Consider the following 12,274-nt stretch of genomic DNA (forward strand, 5'->3'; position numbering starts at 1 on the left):
GGCTGTTATAGCACCCCGGCACAACCGACTTATGTAAGAATAAAGACTTCTCAGTGTCTATCAATATCTTACCACTGAAAAAAACAACAGGGTAGAAATTATGTAACTTCAATAGATCAACACTTTCTATGAAGCCTGTTATAATGCATTATAAGGGTTTTCTTAATGCCTTATAAACAACCTTATAGTGTGTTGTGTCATCTGATAAATGATCATAACAGTTACAACCAGTTTTGGGAAAGCGAGGTAGTACTTTTTTAAAGTTCAGGAACTTTCGGGGGGTAGGACAAGGGCGCTGAACATGCGGATTGGCTGAGCTTGCACAGTATTTTATCTCAACCTTTAAAAGAGATGTTTGCTATTCAAATCAACATTGGAGAATAAAAAATACGACTGAAAATCTAATGGTGAGGTTCAGGCTTTATTAAGCTTAAATGCGGAGGACGAAATCCAGTGGGAACTGAAAAGTCGCACGCAGTGATTTTTCGATTAATCGTTTTTTTTTAATGTGGTCGATTCAAAATCGATTGTCAAAGGCCACGAATCGATTATCTTCCCCCATATTTATTTCCGCAAACATTGAACACAAGATTAACGTAAATCTAATTACTAGTCTTCTCCGCGATGTCACCCTCTTATTGGCCTTGTGCGATGTTACAGAGGAGCGAGAGGCGCGGCCTGTCATTCATTCACTGGTTAAATGGCTTCCGGTGCGTTGACGTTTGTAATGCTGCGTTCACACTGAACACGAATAGAGCGTCTGGCACGAGTGATTTCCATGTTAAGTCGATGGATAGACATCTTTTGCAATTCCGCCTCATTTGCGCGTCTAGTTCGCGCGAATTGGAAGCAAATTAAAGGGTTAGTTCACCCAAAAATGAAAATTCTGTCATTAATTCCTCACCCTCATGTGGTTGGACACCCGTTAGACCTCCGTTCATCTTCAGACACAAATGAAGATATTTTAGTGTAAAGCTGATGCTGAGAAAGATAGGCTTCAGATAGGCCTCCATTGGCATTCAGTACATTTACACTCCCAAGACCCATAAAAGGCACTTAAAACGTCGTTACAAAGTCCATCTCACCACAGTGACTCTACAATAATTTTACGATGCGACGACAATAGTTTTTATGCGCAAAAAAAAATCAAAATAATAACTTTATTCAACTTGTTCTTGTCTTCCGTGTGTGCCTCCACGACGCATGCGTGAGAATATGACGTAGTGCCGGGGTTCGGGAATCCATGAAATGCACACTTTAACCCCATTTTGAGCTCTACGCCGAGACCTAAAGCACGATCAATGTAGAATTCAACAGCTTAGACACGCGCGTCTTCCTCTGCTTGTAAACAAATCTCTTCTGGGTCATGTGTCCGAACGCCGGATCTGCGTCATATTCTCGCGCATGAGTCGTGGAGACACACGGAAGACAAGAACAAGCTGGATAAAGGTGTTATTTAGATTTTTTTTTGCGCACAAAAACTATTGTCGTCGCATCGTAAAATTATTGTAGAGTCACTGTGGTGAGATGGACTTTGTAACAACGTTTTAAGTGCCTTTTATGGGTCTTGGGAGTGTGAATGTACTGAATGCCAATGGAGGCCTATCTGAAGCCTTTCTCAGCCATCAGCTTTACACTAAAATATCTTCATTTGTGTCTGAAGATGAACGGAGGTCTGACGAGTGTCCAACCACATGAGGGTGAGTAATTAATGAGAGAATTTTCATTTTTGAGTGAACTAACCCTTTAAGCTTGCGCGATACGCGCGTTTGAAGCGAATTCGCGTCTGACGCCCGAGTTGAAAAATCTGAACTTTGGCGTCAATTTGCACCACGTTAACCAATCAGGAGCCTGCTCGCTGCTGTCACATGGTGAAGTGATGTGATGAGAAACCCTGCATAATTTAACGGAGCCTTTGAGGGCAAAACCGCCATAGAACTTCATAGAATGGCAGCACAAGTCTGTCAAATTTCCATCTTAAAACAAAAATATGTGAACAAGATGCACGTTTTGGGCACTAATGATCCATATACAGTATTTCAATCACTGAAAACAGCGGGACGTTTTTAAAACGCTTAACGTGAACAACACTACAGGGTGAGCTTCACCAATAAGGATTAAATTAAGTAAAGTTTAAAGGATTTGTTGATATGGGTTTTGTTTTAAATCCAGTTGTTGCACCACCTCATTTTAAACACAGATTAATTACGCAGTAAAACCGTTATAGAGCTGATCAAGCAGCAGACGGAGGTGAACTGAAGACAGGCTAAAGAATCCTTAGGGAACCCACCCTTAAAGTGCTGTAATGAACTAAAACAGTGATATTAAAAGATCAAATTCAGTTTACACCTTTTTGATGATGCGTACTATATACAGGCGAGTAGATGAGGCAAGAATATGAACGCAACGTGTTTTCTTTATAATGGGTTTGGATGGGGAAAACACCTCGTGTTGCACTGATATTCTGTGTTCGTCTGCTTTCCTGTACAAAGTATGCAACATCAATAAGGTGTATATTGAATTTGGTATTTTAATATCACTGTCTTACCGCATTAATACTGACTACAAACCTGGTAAAAATGACTAGCGGGCAATGGAGGAGAGCCTTGTTTTGCCCTCCAGGTGGGCGTTCCTATAAACATGACGACACGTGAAAACTATGAATTGTGTCACAAAACATAGTTTTAAGACTTTTTCCTGTGAGAATGTAGTTGTTTAAAGCTAAAATCTGTGGTTTATAAAGAGAGCTCCTCTCTGAACATGTGATCTGGTGTGTGTGGAGCTGAACATGTGATCTGGTGTGTGTGGAGTTGAACATGTGATCTGGTGTGTGTGGAGTTGAACATGTGATCTGGTGTGTGTGGAGCTGAACATGTGATCTGGTGTGTGTGGAGTTGAACATGTGATTTGGTGTGTGTGGAGTTGAACATGTGATCTGGTGTGTGTGTAGTTGAACATGTGATCTGGTGTGTGTGTGGAGTTGATCATGTGATCTGGTGTGTGTGGAGTTGAACATGTGATCTGGTGTGTGTGGAGTTGAACATTTGATCTGGTGTGTGTGGAGTTGAACATGTGATCTGGTGTGTGTGGAGTTGATCATGTGATCTGGTGTGTGTGGAGCTGAACATGTGATCTGGTGTGTGTGGAGTTGAACATGTGATCTGGTGTGTGTTTAGTTGAACATGTGATCTGGTGTGTGTGTGGAGTTGATCATGTGATCTGGTGTGTGTGGAGTTGAACATGCAATATGGTGTGTGTGGAGTTGAACATGTGATCTGGTGTGTGTGGAGCTGAACATGTGATCAGGTGTGTGTGGAGCTGAACTGATCTGGTGTGTGTGGAGATGAACATGTGATCTGGTGTGTGTGGAGTTGAACATGTGGTCTGGTGTGTGTGGAGCTGAACATGTGATCTGGTGTGTGTGGAGTTGAACATGTGATTTGGTGTGTGTGGAGTTGAACATGTGATCTGGTGTGTGTGGAGTTGAACATGTGATCTGGTGTGTGTGGAGCTGAACATGTGATTTGCTGTGTGTGGAGATGAACATGTGATCTGGTGTGTGTGGAGCTGAACATGTGATCTGGTGTGTGTGGAGCTGAACATGTGATTTGCTGTGTGTGGAGATGAACATGTGATCTGGTGGGTGTGGAGTTGAACATGTGATCTGGAGGGTGTGGAGCTGAACATGTGATTTGGTGTGTGTGGAGTTGAACATGTGATCTGGTGTGTGTGGAGTTGAACATGTGATCTGGTGTGTGTGGAGTTGAACATGTGATCTGGTGTGTCTGGAGCTGAACATGTGATCTGGTGTTTGTGGAGTTGAACATGTGATCTGGTGTGTGTGGAGTTGAACATGTGATCTGGCGTGTGTGGAGTTGAACATGTGATCTGGCGTGTGTGGAGTTGAACATGTGATCTGGTGTGTGTGGAGCTGAACATGTGATCTGGTGTGTGTGGAGCTGAACATGTGATCTGGTGTGTGTGGAGTTGAACATGTGATCTGGTGTGTGTGGAGTTGAACATGTGATCTGGTGTGTGTGGAGTTGAACATGTGATCTGGTGTGTGTGGAGTTGAACATGTGATCTGGTGTGTGTGGAGCTGAACATGTGATCTGGTGTGTGTGGAGTTGAACATGTGATCTGGTGTGTGTGGAGTTGAACATGTGATCTGGTGTGTGTGGAGTTGAACATGTGATCTGGTGTGTGTGGAGTTGAACATGTGATCTGGTGTGTGTGGAGTTGAACATGTGATCTGGTGTGTGTGGAGCTGAACATGTGATCTGGTGTGTGTGGAGTTGAACATGTGATCTGGTGTGTGTGGAGTTGATCATGTGATCTGGTGTGTGTGGAGTTGAACATGTGATTTGGTGTGTGTGTGTGGAGTTGAACATGTGATCTGGTGTGTGTGGAGTTGAACATGTGATCTGGTGGGTGTGGAGTTGAACATGTGATCTGGTGTGTGTGGAGCTGAACATGTGATCTGGTGTGTGTGAAGTTGAACATGTTATCAGGTGTGTGTGGAGTTGATCATGTGATCTGGTGTGTGTGTGGAGTTGATCATATGATCTGGTGTGTGTGGAGTTGAACATGTGATCTGGTGTGTGTGAAGTTGAACATGTTATCTGGTGTGTGTGGAGTTGATCATGTGATCTGGTGTGTGTGGAGCTGAACATGTGATCTGGTGTGTGTGAAGTTGAACATGTGATCTGGTGTGTGTGGAGTTGAACATGTGATCTGGTGTGTGTGGAGTTGAACATGTGATCTGGGCTGCGTTCAGCCCCGACAAAACGTTGCAAAACGTTTTTTAAACGGTAACAGTGCTGCGTTGAACACCCTGTTCTGTTGACGCAAGAGTTGTAACTATGGCAGCCGAGAAGGCCATTCTTTGTGTTCTTTTTGTGGAATTTTCGGAGCCTGATGAAATCGATATAAATACGTGTTTAATACTGCAAAATACATGCAATCACTGCCCTTGCCGTCCAGAATAAAAGACAACATCCCAATCCCATTTAATGAACCTTTTTCATCTCCTGGTAATCAATTCTAACTTAAATCATTTTATTTCTAGTTCTTACTTTTTTAATAGCTTGTATTTTCTTTCTCACTTTATGTCAAGCAATTACCATATATGAAATTTGGTATATAAATAAACTTGCCTTGCAATTAAGCTAAAGATATAAATAAATACATCATCATGTTGATTATATATATATATATATAAATATATATATATATATATTATATATATATATATATATATATATATATATATATATATATATATATATATATATATATATATATATATATATATATACATACATATATATATATATATATTAAACTCTTACGACAATCATGTCTTCTAATACCAGCGGACACATTAAACAACTTTACTTCCATTGTGTGAGCTGTCTCTTTAATACTGCGTGGTTTATATACATTTTGCCGCTGATTGGGCTGTCATTTTTGACACACCCACCAAACGAGATCAAACGCATCTCAAACCCGTTGCACACCGGTGCGCACCGTTTCCAGGAAACATGACGTTCAACCGGAAACCGTAGCAAAACGTTGCGCACCGGTTTGAGCTTTGAACGTGCCCCAGGTGTGTGTGGAGCTGAACATGTGATCTGGTGTGTGTGGAGTTGAACATGTGATCTGGTGTGTGTGGAGTTGAACATGTGATCTGGAGGGTGTGGAGCTGAACATGTGATCTGGTGTGTGTGGAGTTGAACATGTGATCTGGTGTGTGTGGAGTTGAACATGTGATCTGGTGGGTGTGGAGTTGAACATGTGATCTGGTGTGTGTGGAGTTGAACATGTGATCTGGTGTGTGTGGAGTTGAACATGTGATCTGGTGTGTGTGGAGTTGAACATGTGATCTGGTGTGTGTGGAGTTGAACATGTGATCTGGTGGGTGTGGAGTTGAACATGTGATCTGGAGGGTGTGGAGCTGAACATGTGATTTGGTGTGTGTGGAGTTGAACATGTGATCTGGTGTGTGTGGAGTTGAACATGTGATCTGGTGGGTGTGGAGTTGAACATGTGATCTGGTGTGTGTGGAGTTGAACATGTGATCTGGTGTGTGTGGAGTTGAACATGTGATCTGGTGTGTGTGGAGTTGAACATGTGATCTGGCGTGTGTGGAGTTGAACATGTGATCTGGTGTGTGTGGAGTTGATCATGTGATCTGGCGTGTGTGGAGTTGAACATGTGATCTGGTGGGTGTGGAGTTGAACATGTGATCTGGTGTGTGTGGAGTTGAACATGTGATCTGGAGGGTGTGGAGCTGAACATGTGATTTGGTGTGTGTGGAGTTGAACGTGTGATCTGGAGGGTGTGGAGCTGAACATGTGATCTGGTGTGTGTGGAGTTGAACATGTGATCTGGCGTGTGTGGAGTTGAACATGTGATCTGGTGTGTGTGGAGTTGATCATGTGATCTGGCGTGTGTGGAGTTGAACATGTGATCTGGTGTGTGTGGAGTTGAACATGTGATCTGGTGGGTGTGGAGTTGAACATGTGATCTGGTGTGTGTGGAGTTGAACATGTGATCTGGCGTGTGTGGAGTTGAACATGTGATCTGGTGTGTGTGGAGTTGATCATGTGATCTGGCGTGTGTGGAGTTGAACATGTGATCTGGTGGGTGTGGAGTTGAACATGTGATCTGGTGTGTGTGGAGTTGAACATGTGATCTGGTGTGTGTGGAGTTGAACATGTGATCTGGTGGGTGTGGAGTTGAACATGTGATCTGGTGTGTGTGGAGTTGAACATGTGATCTGGCGTGTGTGGAGTTGAACATGTGATCTGGCGTGTGTGGAGTTGAACATGTGATCTGGTGTGTGTGGAGTTGAACATGTGATCTGGCGTGTGTGGAGTTGAACATATGATCTGGTGTGTGTGGAGTTGATCATGTGATCTGGTGTGTGTGTGGAGTTAAACATGTGATCTGGTGTGTGTGGAGCTGAACATGTGATCTGGTGTGTGTGTGGAGTTGAAGATGTGATCTGGTGTGTGTGGAGTTGATCATGTGATCTGGTGTGTGTGGAGTTGATCATGTGATCTGGTGTGTGTGGAGTTGATCATGTGATCTGGTGTGTGTGTGGAGTTGAAGATGTGATCTGGTGTGTGTGGAGTTGATCATGTGATCTGGTGTGTGTGGAGTTGATCATGTGATCTGGTGTGTGTGGAGTTGATCATGTGATCTGGTGTGTGTGTGGAGTTGAAGATGTGATCTGGTGTGTGTGGAGTTGAAGATGTGAGGTGTGTTGGACATCGGCTGCGGCTGGATGCAACTGATCGCGAGAGTAGCCGCGTGCAGGCGGGGAGGAGCTGCAAACACAGACGTGAAGTCGGACACTTTCTGCTTCCCGCGGTGACGCTCGCGCTGTGTTTGCACACTTTATCAGCTGAAGTGAAATAAATGCAATATTTGGCAATACACAGATGTTTCAGAGACATTATTGTCATGTAATACTTTATGCACTGCTTAATACAGCGTGTGTTTTTACAAGAATAAAGTTCAACATATAAGCCTACACTATCAATGAAGTGGGGTCTATGTTTTTAATCAGTTATATTTTGATAAACATGACAATATAACATCGCGACTACATGAAAGGAGGTTTTACTGTTATAAAAAACAGATTTGTGCGCATTAGTGGAGCTGAAGGTTTTAGAATAAACACGAAACACACGTGATCGCTGTCATGCGGTGAATCTGGCCAATCGTGGAACGGCTGTGTCGTCATCAGAGCCCGTGCAGCCTCATGCAGTCGCTCTGGAGAAACTGCACCGGCTGTAATCGCCGGCTGCTCTCGAATCGCTCTCGCGGCACTTTGTTGACATACGTCACTGTCACGTGGCGTCGGCGCTGCCTCAAGTCGGACAAAATTTCTAACCGGCATGCACTGCTTCAAGTCAGCCGCCGATCGGTCTGCGCATCGCTGGGTGAAGTCGAACAAGCCTATGATCTGGTGTGTGTGGAGTTGAACATGTGATCTGGTGTGTGTGTGGAGTTGAACATGTGATCTGGTGTGTGTGTGGAGTTGAACATGTTATCTGGTGTGTGTGTGGAGTTGAACATGTTATCTGGTGTGTGTGGAGTTGAACATGTGATCTGGTGTGTGTGGAGTTGAACATGTGATCTGGTGTGTGTGGAGTTGAACATGTGATCTGGTGTGTGTGGAGTTGAACATGTGATCTGGTGTGTGTGTGGAGTTGAACATAGGCTTGTTCGACTTCACCCAGCGATGCGCAGACCGATCGGCGGCTGACTTGAAGCAGTGCATGCCGGTTAGAAATTTTGTCCGACTTGAGGCAGCGCCGACGCCACGTGACAGTGACGTATGTCAACAAAGTGCCGCGAGAGCGATTCGAGAGCAGCCGGCGATTACAGCCGGTGCAGTTTCTCGAGAGCGACTGCATGAGGCTGCACGGGCTCTGATGACGACACAGCCGTTCCACGATTGGCCAGATTCACCGCATGACAGCGATCACGTGTGTTTCGTGTTTATTCTAAAACCTTCAGCTCCACTAATGCGCACAAATCTGTTTTTTATAACAGTAAAACCTCCTTTCATGTAGTCGCGATGTTATATTGTCATGTTTATCAAAATATAACTGATTAAAAACATAGACCCCACTTCATTGATATAGTGTAGGCTTATATGTTGAACTTTATTCTTGTACAAACACACGCTGTATTAAGCAGTGCATAAATTATTACATGACAATAATGTCTCTGAAACATCTGTGTATTGCCAAATGTTGCATTTGTTTCACTTCAGCTGATAAAGTGTGCAAACACAGCGCGAGCGTCACCGCGGGAAGCAGAAAGTGTCCGACTTCACGTCTGTGTTTGCAGCTCCTCCCCGCCTGCACGCGGCTACTCTCGCCGATCAGGTGCATCCAGCCGCAGCCGATGTCGAACACACCTATAGTTATCTGGTGTGTGTGGAGTTGAACATGTGATCTGGTGTGTGTGGAGTTGAACATGTGATCTGGTGTGTGTGGAGTTGAACATGTGATCTGGTGTGTGTGGAGTTGAACATGTGATCTGGTGTGTGTGGAGCTGAACATGTGATCTGGTGTGTGTGTAGTTGAACATGTGATCTGGTGTGTGTGGAGCTGAACATGTGATCTGGTGTGTGTGGAGTTGAACATGTGATCTGGTGTGTGTGGAGTTGAACATGTGATCTGGTGTGTGTGTAGTTGAACATGTGATCTGGTGTGTGTGGAGTTGAACATGTGATCTGGTGTGTGTGGAGTTGAACATGTGATCTGGTGTGTGTGGAGCTGAACATGTGATCTGGTGTGTGTGTAGTTGAACATGTGATCTGGTGTGTGTGGAGCTGAACATGTGATCTGGTGTGTGTGGAGTTGAACATGTGATCTGGTGTGTGTGGAGTTGAACATGTGATCTGGTGTGTGTGTAGTTGAACATGTGATCTGGTGTGTGTGGAGTTGAACATGTGATCTGGCGTGTGTGGAGTTGAACATGTGATCTGGTGTGTGTGGAGTTGAACATGTGATCTGGCGTGTGTGGAGTTGAACATGTGATCTGGTGTGTGTGTGGAGTTGAAGATGTGATGTGGTGTGTGTGGAGTTGATCATGTGATCTGGTGTGTGTGTGGAGTTGAAGATGTGATGTGGTGTGTGTGGAGTTGATCATGTGATCTGGTGTGTGTGTGTGTGTGTGTGTGTGTGTGTGTGTGTGTGTGTGTGTGTGTGTGTGTGTGTGTGTGTGTGTGTGTGTGTGTGTGTGTGTGTGTGTGTGTGTGTGTGAGCTCCAGTGGATCAGCTCAGCTCATTAACCCGGTGAGATCAGTCTTTCCTCAGCCAGTCCTTCTGCCGCTGGCTCTGATGTCCTGTGGTGGTTAAACATATATAATTCATCTTGTGCTGATCTAATGGCCCATATTTGCTCTCATGATCATCATTTGTTCCCTGCCAGACAGTTTTGATTGAGGGCAAAGAGAAGTTTCATAACTTTATTTTTTAGGATCTTTAAATACACATGCAGTGAAGATAATGTAGGCGTGGCCTGGACCACATGTGTGTGGCTATTCATGTTTAATATATTTTTTTTATGAAAATGAAAAGAGGCAGAGTGGTGTTTGATGACATATTTCTCCTGGAGCGCCTTGAACGCGCATCGATTTCACTTCAAACGCTCGATTTATACACGCGTGTCCAATTCACTGTGGGCACCCATTCCTGATTACGGCCTCGGCCCTCGAAAGGCCTCGTCGGGCACTACGATCGACCCGAATAACAGACGCGTTTCCGAGATATAGTCTAATGACTGTCTGCAAAATCGCAAGAAAAGCTTGTCCTTTACTGAAAATTGCTGAAAATAATCCAATATCCTTTTTATGTTTTAGAATAAATATATCAAAATATCCATAAAAACGAAATTGTATAAAATTCTTCTCAGATAAATTTTTTTGAATAAAGTTGCATCAAAATTGTATCGTATTTAACATAATTGTATGCATTTGAAATTTAGAGATGGATTCTGATCTAATGTACCCAAGTGTACCTAAAATTTAAGTGTACAAATTTTTAAAAGTTAAAAGTAAAAAAAAAAAAAAATGTAATATACAATTTTGTGGCTCTTAATTTCTTTTTAATTACCCACTTGTAAACTTGTTCACTGTTCTTTTTTATAAATATAGTATTTTTATTAAATCTATATTCATTGATTGGAATCAAGAATCGAATCGAGAGCTTGCGAATGGAAATCGGATTGAATTGGAACATCTGAATGGATACCCAGCTCTACTTCACAGTTAGACCGCAGCAGGTCTGGGGGAAACCAGTTCCTGGGACAAATTGTTCTGGGTAATTTCGGTGGAAACGGGGCTTCATTTAGTTACTTAGTTACTTTTTTTAAGAAAGGTAATGTGTTATGTTACATTTGTGTTACTTTTTCTCACCTGGGCTGGGCTTGTTTGTTTTTGTTTTTTTAAATAACAAAAATGTTATATTTTTGTGAAAATGTAAAGACCCTTTCACACCAAAATTGAAATAATAAGCCTTTACATTCACTCCTGTACAGTAGAGGGCGCCACTCAACCCTTTCAGCTGCTCTGGAGAACAGGAGAAAACAGGAGAAGACTTACTTCTCCAATAAAAACAAACTAAAGTCACTTCTGCTCATGGTTTAACTGAATCATTGAAGGTCAGCAGCAAGACATTGGTCAATAAAGTCAGATTGAATGCATAAAATGTTTTGGTTTGCATAGTATTCTGATTTTGCATTTGACAGATTTGAGGAATTTTGAGGAATACTGAATCTTTTGTGCAAGTGAGGTTAGTAAATGTGTGCTCACGTTTAGTCTAGAACTACAGTAGCCCTCATGTTCACACAACGCTTCTGCACTCTTACTCAACATTGGTAGTCTAAACATTAGAAAAAGTAACTTGCGTTACTTGCGTTACTTTTTTGAAAACACAGAACTCAGATAACTGATATTTTATTGTAAATTTTAAAAGTAATGCGTTACTTTACTAGTTACTTGAAAAAGTAATCTGATTACGTAACTCAACTTGTAATGCGTTACTTCCAACACTGGTTACAATACACTATAATACTTACCTATTTCTGGTGATAATGTTTAAGAGTAATGCATTAGAACACCAGATGAAGTCTGCATTTATAATGCATCATAAGGGTATTTTTAATGTATTATAATAATGCCTCATAAACAACTTTATAATGTGTTGTATCATCTGATAAATAATCATAACAACAGTTATACTACATTATAATACTTGTTTCTGGTAACAATGCACTATAACACTAGATGAAGTCTGCATTCATAATGCATCAAAAGGGTATTCATAATGCATTATAATCCTCATAAACAACCTTATGATTATGTATCATCTGATAAAAAATCATAACAACAGTTACAATAAATGATAATGCTTACCTATTTCTGGTTATAATATTTAAGGGTACAATGCATTATAACACCAGATAAAGTCATAAGGGTATTCAAAATGCATTATAATACATGCATGATGCCTTATAAACAACTTTATTATGTGTTGAATCATCTGATAAATAATCATAACAACTTTACACTACATTTTAACACTTACTTATTTGTTGTTATAATGTTTAAGAGTAATGCATTATAACACCAGATAAAGTCTGCATTCATAATGCATCATAAGGGTATTCATAATGCATTATACGGTTAAACAACCGCATGTGTTGTATCATCAATAATCATAACAACAGTAATAATACTTGCCTATAT

Source organism: Gobio gobio (genome assembly GCF_949357685.1).
Source record: "Gobio gobio genome assembly, chromosome: 2".
Taxonomy (NCBI): Eukaryota; Metazoa; Chordata; class Actinopteri; order Cypriniformes; family Gobionidae; genus Gobio; species Gobio gobio.